The sequence below is a fragment of the Monodelphis domestica genome, chromosome 3, assembly GCF_027887165.1.
Source record: "Monodelphis domestica isolate mMonDom1 chromosome 3, mMonDom1.pri, whole genome shotgun sequence".
Lineage (NCBI taxonomy): Eukaryota > Metazoa > Chordata > Mammalia > Didelphimorphia > Didelphidae > Monodelphis > Monodelphis domestica.
The window spans coordinates 436928659-436936514 of NC_077229.1; positions in this window are offsets into that span (position 1 = coordinate 436928659).

Sequence of the window (7856 nt, forward strand, 5' to 3'; positions counted from 1 at the left end):
AATTGTCTTTTATGTCACTATCATTAAAAATGATCTTGTGTCTTTTAAAGTCCCCAAATGATTTTACAATATAGAGACATATGGCAGCTCTTTGTGAAGTGGGGAGGATGGAGGGTAAGAGTAGATGGAGGGAGAAGATTGTGCAAATTCACTTTTAAGCCCATAATTAAGTGTGATTGACAGTGCTGAGACACGATATAATGGAAAAAGCACAGGACTGATTGTCAAAGGGCCTCAGTTCAATTTCAAGCTTTGCCACTTAGTACCTGTGTGACTTTAAGGAATTCAAGTCAAACTAATGACCTCTCTGTAATGCAATTTCTTCATCCATAAAATGAAGGGATTAAAAATTGCATAGACATGTAATCTGGGGAAAAATGAAAAATTTAGAAAATGAAAATAAAATGAGGGATCTGGTCTAGATAACCTCTAAGGTCCCTTCCAGTTTTAAATCTATAATCTTATTACCTCTTCCAATGCATTTAAGGGAGACGGATAATGGGATGGGGCCTGATTTATCTTGAAAAAACCTCCCCCAGGTGTGGTGATGAGTTACTAGAATGAGTAAGTCTGGGAAGTCCATTGCAACTATGATATCTGTGGGAATTCTTCCTGGGCCTCCCCCTCTAAGATCATCAGTTTGGTTCCTAGGAGTATTATTTATGGATATTTGTGTCAATACAATTTTTTCAAGAGATGAGACATATGCATTAGATTTATTAAATTAGCAAAAAATTATGATAAAATATATACAATCTAATGTGTTTATACACATTATAATGCTTAATATACACATACTCTAATAAATTGATATTTAAAATCCACTTATTCCCTTGTGTCCACAAATCATAAAATAAGGACAGTATTGGGTAGGTTTATTTTTTAAATGAATTTTTTTTAACTATAATGTTCATGCTAGAGTATATAGAGTGTTCAGGGAAGACTAGTGCTTCTGGTGAGAAGGCTTGCCAAGCCCTTTTCAAGGATCCTTATCCACCTTTGGCATCCACCTTTCATCCAACCTTTGGCTCCAAGAATGCATGGTGGCTACCCCCTGTAAAAATGGAGATTTGAACTCCAGACTTCAATCCCCAGAAGTCCTTGGTACTTCCCAGAATTCCTTATAATCTCACCTGAGTCTCCACTTGGGTAAGAATACAATTTAATATTTAACGGGCTCTCTCTGGCTCCCAAGAGCTCTCTTCCTCAACTTGAAACATTGCAACATGTAGTAATTAGGCTGTGAATGGGCTAAATCAGCCCTAGGCACGTGGCTTATTATTTTGTATCCTTGATTTCTAATAATCTTTAATAAACCTCATAAAATATAATATTTTTATCAGTAGAGACTAAATTTAAATTTTACACCCCTATTAAACCTATCTTGGCAGAAGGGCTAAACTAGAGAATAACTGATAGTCCTCAAACTTGTCAGTTAGTTAGGAATACATCTAAACCAGGTATGTGAAGACTAAGACTTCCCCTGGTGGAATGGGTAGATGAGAACAATTTGCCCCAATAGCTATGAAGGTGGCAGAAGCAGGCACTGTAAAGCTTGGTTAGACATTGAAGAAGCCAAGGTCATCCACTGAATCCTGGGCCACCACCAGATATCTTTACTTCTGTTTTGCCACTGGACTTCAATGACTCTAGAAGAGAGAGTGAAGCTAATAATTCTGTTCAATTTTGCCTTACTTACATCCAAGCTATACTAGAGTCAAAAGGCATCATCAGTGATGTCATTTTGCTCTAATTTTAATACAAAGAACAATAATCAACCAATAATTCATACCATTCAGAGCCCAAAGAATATGTGTGTGTATATATATATATATATACATACATATATATATATATATATACATATATATATATATATATCCATTACACTAGTCTTTCATGGAAGTAGACTAGTATTATGAATCAAATATATAGTAGTTCTGTAAAATTCCCATTGGTGTCAGCCTTAAAAAGAACATCTAAGAAGTTAGTAGCAGCAAAAAATAGCAAAAAGTTCTGTTTAACTATGATTACTTAACTTCTGATTCTCACTGTCATCTGAAGGGTCCCTCTTGTGAGGCTTCTTGGAGTCAAGAGTAGGCAAAGAACTGGTAACAATATGGACAATCTGGAAGGAGAGCCTTTCCGAATCCATCTGCAAGGTCTTAGTAGCACATGGAAACTCCTCTACCAAGACATCAAACTACGACTTCCCTGGCTACACATTTTCATAGGCCAGATTAATAGGACAAGCAAAATAGCGGATGTGTAAAGCAATATGTGTAGTGCTCATGACTAGCTCAGTACCTCATAAAAACAGGGGGGGAGGGGATGCACTCCAAGTATAAACAAGAAAACTTCAAAAGGTCTCTCCTATGTGGATTCCATTCCCACCAGATAACTACACTCCAGGATGAAGCAAAATTTAATTTCCTGTCAGTTTATGAACTCCCACCAGGAATGCAGGTAATAATCCACATTAACCATTAAAGTGACTTAAGGTTGGGTATGTGATTAAATAAATACAAAGAAAGAGCTCTTTTCTATTGTGTTTTCTTCAAATGGAAAGTCAAAATGAATTAAATTATACCATACTCAGGTCACATTCCAACACCACAGATACCATTACAAAGAGAAGGTCCATATAACCAAATTTCCCCCCTTAATTTGACCTATAACACACTTTTTGGAGGAATAAATAATATGGAAAAGAAAGGGGGACTGCCTGAAGGTTTACTATAAAACTTGACCTGTAATTTCATAAATGAAATTATTTGCCTAAGATGATTTTTGTGCAAAGAAACATATTAAACTAGAAATCTCTTTTCTAAGAATTAATTTATCCAAGTATGAGTTAGACTAGATATCCTTTGAAGTTCTTCCCAGTTCTAAGATTCTGTGATTTTGTGATTAGAAAAAAGAAATATTCCTTCTTGTGTCAAAAGGGACAATCAAACCAGCTACATGGCACAGTGCATTGAACACTGGGCTTGATTCAGGAAGAAGACAAAACTCAATTTTATGAATTCCAATTCAGTCTCAGACATTTATTAGTGTTGTGACCTTGGGCAAATCACTTAATCCTTTTTACTTAAAAAAAAAAAAGTATATTGATCCACACTGAAGTACTGGTATCTAGTGTGTTATATCTTTCCATGTATGTCACTATTCCCTCACTGGGATTACAATGGAAAGAAGACTATACCAAAGTAGAGTTCAATTAATTAATTATTAAAAGTAATTGACAATGGGGTAGTTAGGTGGTTCAGTGGGCAGAGCCAGGCCTGAGGAGAGAAGGTCCTAGATTCAAAACTAACCTCAGACAATCCTAGCTGTGTGACCCTAGACAAATCACTTAACCCTCATTGCCTAGCCTTTACCTCTTTTCTGCCTTAAAAATAATTGATTCTAAGACAGAAGGTAAGGGAAAGAAAAGAAGGAAGGAACAAATGAAGGAATGAATGAAGAAAGGAAGGGAGGGAGGGAAGGAGGTACAGAGAAACAGAGAAGAGGGGAGAGAGAGAGAGGAGGGGATAGAGATAGGGGGAGAAGAAGAAGGAAGGAAGGAAGGAAGGAAGGAAGGAAGGAAGGAAGGAAGGAAGGAAGGAAGGAAGGAAGGAAGGAAGGAAGGAAGAAAGAAAGAAAGAAAGAAAGAAAGAAAGAAAGAAAGAAAGAAAGAAAGAAAGAAAGAAAGAAAGAAAGAAAGAAAGAAAGAAAGAAAGAAAGAAAGAAAGAAAGAAAGAAAGAAAGAAAGAAAGAAAGGAAGGAAGGAAGGAAGGAAGGAAGGAAGGAAGGAAGGAAGGAAGGAAGGAAGGAAGGAAGGAAGGAAGGAAGGAAGGAAGGAAGGAAGGAAGGAAGGAAGGAAGGAAGGAAGGAAGGAAGGAAGAGGGGGAGGACAGAGGACAGGAGAGGGGAGGGACAGGGAAAAGAATTAATTGACAGGTTGCAAGAATTTATTCATAAATTCCATGACGATGTTTCATGAGCATGAAAGAAGACTATTCCTCTTCTGAGTGGCAAAGTATTCATATATATTCTTGAAAAATTAAGAAGTAATGAAAGATGCTTAGGAAGAATTTCTAAAACCATCATCTTGCTACAATTGAAGGTAGTGGGTTTTCCCAGAATTTTTAAAGCAAAGATGGAAGGTCCTGCAGAAAAGACCTTTTTTCTAAGTAGAAATAGGAATTGGTGGCCTCTGAGGTCCCTACTGAAGAGCAAACCCTACTGAAGAGCAAAATGAGCATAGCCAAGGAAACATTATACAGCAATAGAATGTTGTTTGAAGAACAACTGTGAATAACTATCTCCAGAAAAAGAACTGATAAATAGGAACATATGTATATAATTTTTCGGGGAGTTTCATCTTTGGGCTGTGAGTATGGATGTGGGGAAAGTGCTTTTCCTTCAGTCTATCTTCTCATCTCTACTGGTGGCCATTCTGGTAGAACAGAGTAGGCACTAGCATAGTATTATCTTTGTATCCCACTGGTCCCAGCACAGAGGCAAGGCAAGGCAAACTTTTGTAAAGCACACATTATGGGTCAGCCACTATGCTAAAGCCTAAGGAGCCACAAAAAGGCAAAAACAATCACTGTCCCCCACAGTGTCCTGAACAGCCTAGTGGGGTAGATAACATATAAAATCCAGTACTAAATAAAACAAGGTATACATAGGATACATTGATGATAATATTAGAGCAAAGGCACTAGCACTGGGTGGGGGTAGGAAAGGTTTCCCCCAGAAAGTGAAAATGGAGAATTGATTGATTTGGGAGAGACTTATGGCAACAAGGAAATGAATACAATAGTTCAAGCATGAATTGATGAGGACTTGTGCTACAGTAGTGGAAGTGGAGAGAAGGGTGCATATATGAGACATATTACAAAAATAGAATTGATACCAATTGTTATCAGATCAGATGGGGAGAGGGGATTTGAGAAATAGTAAGGATGTAGGTATAAAATTTAGGTTGTGAGTTTACGTGTCTGTGGTACCCTCCACAGTAACAGGAAAATTAGGAAGAGGGAAAGATTTGGAGGAGAAGATAATGAGTTGTTTTGAACATGTTGATTTTTTTTTCAAACCTTACCTTCTGTCTTAGAATCAATACTATGTATTGGTTCCAAGGCAGAAGAGTGGTAAAATTTATGCAATGGGACTTAAGTGACTTGCCCAGGGTCACACAGCTGGGAAGTGTCTGAGATCAGATTTGAACCTAGGGTCTCCCAGCTCCAGGCCTACCTTTCTATCCCCTGAGCTTCCTATATGCCTTCTTAAAGATGTATTGATTCTAAAGCAGAAGGTAAGGGTTAAAAAATATATATCTATGGAATATCCATTTTGAGAAGTCAAATAAGCAATTGGAGATATATGACTTGAAGTCAGCAGAGAGGGCTGGATAAAGAGATTTGAGAATCATCAGCTTTGAGTTGATAATTGAATCTATGGGAGCTTATGAAATCACCAAGCAAAACAATATGGTGGGGAAAAAAAAGAAGAGAGCCCAAGAGAAACCCTTGAGAGAGAGAGAGACCCTCAGTTAGCAGGCATGATACGGATGAAAATACAATAAAAGAGAATGAGAAGGAAAAAGTCAGACAGATAAGAAGAGAATCAGGAGAGAGCAATATGGTAAAAAGAGGAGAGTATCCAAGAGAAGGGAGATCAAGAAGGATGATTATTTTTTAAAGTCATTAGATTTGGCAATTTTGAGTTAGACCATTGGTAACTTTGGAGAGGGAAGTTTCAGTTGAATGATGAAGTTAAAAACCAAATTGCAGAGTTAGAGTAAGAGGACAGGAAATGGAGCCACTGATAATAAATGCCCTTCTCAAGGAATTTAGCCATGAAAAGAGAATAATGGAAGACAGAAACTATGTAATAAATCCTTGGCAGGAAACTGGTCCTTTAGCTAACACAGTAGAAGGTTTAAGTATAGGGCTCAGAGAAGAAATTCAACAGAGCAGAGGAACATTTCTTCTACTGAAAGAAATAAAAAGAAGTTAGCTAGTGGGTTCTAGAGAATACTGAAAGTAGATGTTCACTCCCATTTTCCATATTACAAACCGTGGTTCTTTGGGCGGGTTCATAGCTCAGGGCTATGCATTCTTGTAGCATATGAGTGAAGGGTAGGGATGAATTAATTTGCTTTCGCCACTGACAAACACACACACACATATGTCTGTGTGCACACAAACATATACACTTGCAGGGGAAAAGAAAAGCCTTCTAGATATGTCATACCTGGCAGGGTAGGAGCAATCAGACTCAACAGGGATTTGTGATTTGGGTCTCATTAGGCATATTCTGCATCAAGCTTGGTCTGTGCATTCGCATTCAGCCTAAGATATTGTCATGGAATTTCAATTCCAAACTTATGAATCTTCCAAATCTGCAGCAGGGGAATTGGGATCTGAATCCTTCTCTTTGGAAAGGTTTTTCACTGTTGTGTCTTTTTTAAAAAGTCATAAATAATCTAATTTAATCACAGGAAATAGAATCTAATCACAGAGAAAACAACCTGATGGGGGTCCTTAGGGTCCTTTCTGATGTATGTTTTATATCCTGTTCTCTTGTCTCATGTGAACATGCCAGAAATATTTCTTTTCATTTAAATGAATGGAAAGATTCTGCATTTGGAAAGAATTGTTGTTAGTGCTGTTTATTTCAATAAACAACTAAACCTCTCAGAGCTCAATAAAAATGAAACCTGACATTTTGCAAAAAACAGAAAACAGAAAATCTTGGATATGCATTTCTGGGCTGATTGATGTATCCAGGTTCATGTGACAGTCCCTGGAGAAAAGCCTGTTAAATTTCCATAGCTAGTGAGGAGTGTCCCTTCAAAGAACCTGCTACAAATTCACCAAAATGCATCCAATTTTCAGTTTGTGCCTAATGAAGACTTTCGGGTTCACTGAACTCTCAAATTTCTTCCAAACAAGAGACATTAAAGAGAAGATTACTTGGGAAGAAGGGGAGGAATCTGAAAAAGTTGAACAATCCACTTTGAATAATTGTGCAATTATAATGAGATGAGGTCAGCTTAGCACAGCCTTGAAAGATAACAGCATTTCTAGGCTCTTGACAACTGGTTTGAGGCACATTTTAAAGATTCAGTTGAATTATGAAAAATTTAGTTCTATCTACACCTAAAAAGTAATCATCCGGATAATTCAAGGAAAGAAAACTAGCTGCTGGTGAAAAAAAAAGAGGTTTTTTTTCCCTCAAAAATAGAGTTTAATTGAATAATTGCTCAGCTGTCTATTCACAAATTTAGAATCTCAGAATCTCAGATTGTATATAATCCTTAGAAATTAGCTAACCTAACTCTTCTATCCTTTGCAAAATGGGCTTTAATCCATTGCCCCATTATTGGTCCATGACAATCAGACAGAAGGATGCAAGGGGAAGACATTCTCTTATCTCTTCCATGAATATACCCTTGCTTCTCATCTTGAGCATCCCTGGACACAAGGAGATGATGCTCCTAATAGAGACCTCCCTTGAGATCTGTTCCCTTCTAGGACAGTTTTTGAACAATGATACATGTATAACCCAGGGGAACTGCTTGTCAGATTTGGGAAGGGGAAGAAAGAGTGGGGAGAGAAGGGGAAAGATCACAAGTCACATGTAACCTTGCGAAAATATTCTAAATTTAAAAGGGGGGGGGGGAGAAAAATAATAAGTCTTTTGGTAGCCCCTGGGCATACTGACATGGTTTCCTAGTCACCTAATTGCATAAAAAGGCTTACCTATGTGACGTAATGGCCTTCAGATGGGGTGAATGTCTCAAGACCGTGGGAGTCACAACAGCTTGCTGTGTTGATCAAACTGCTTTTGTTTGGAGGTGA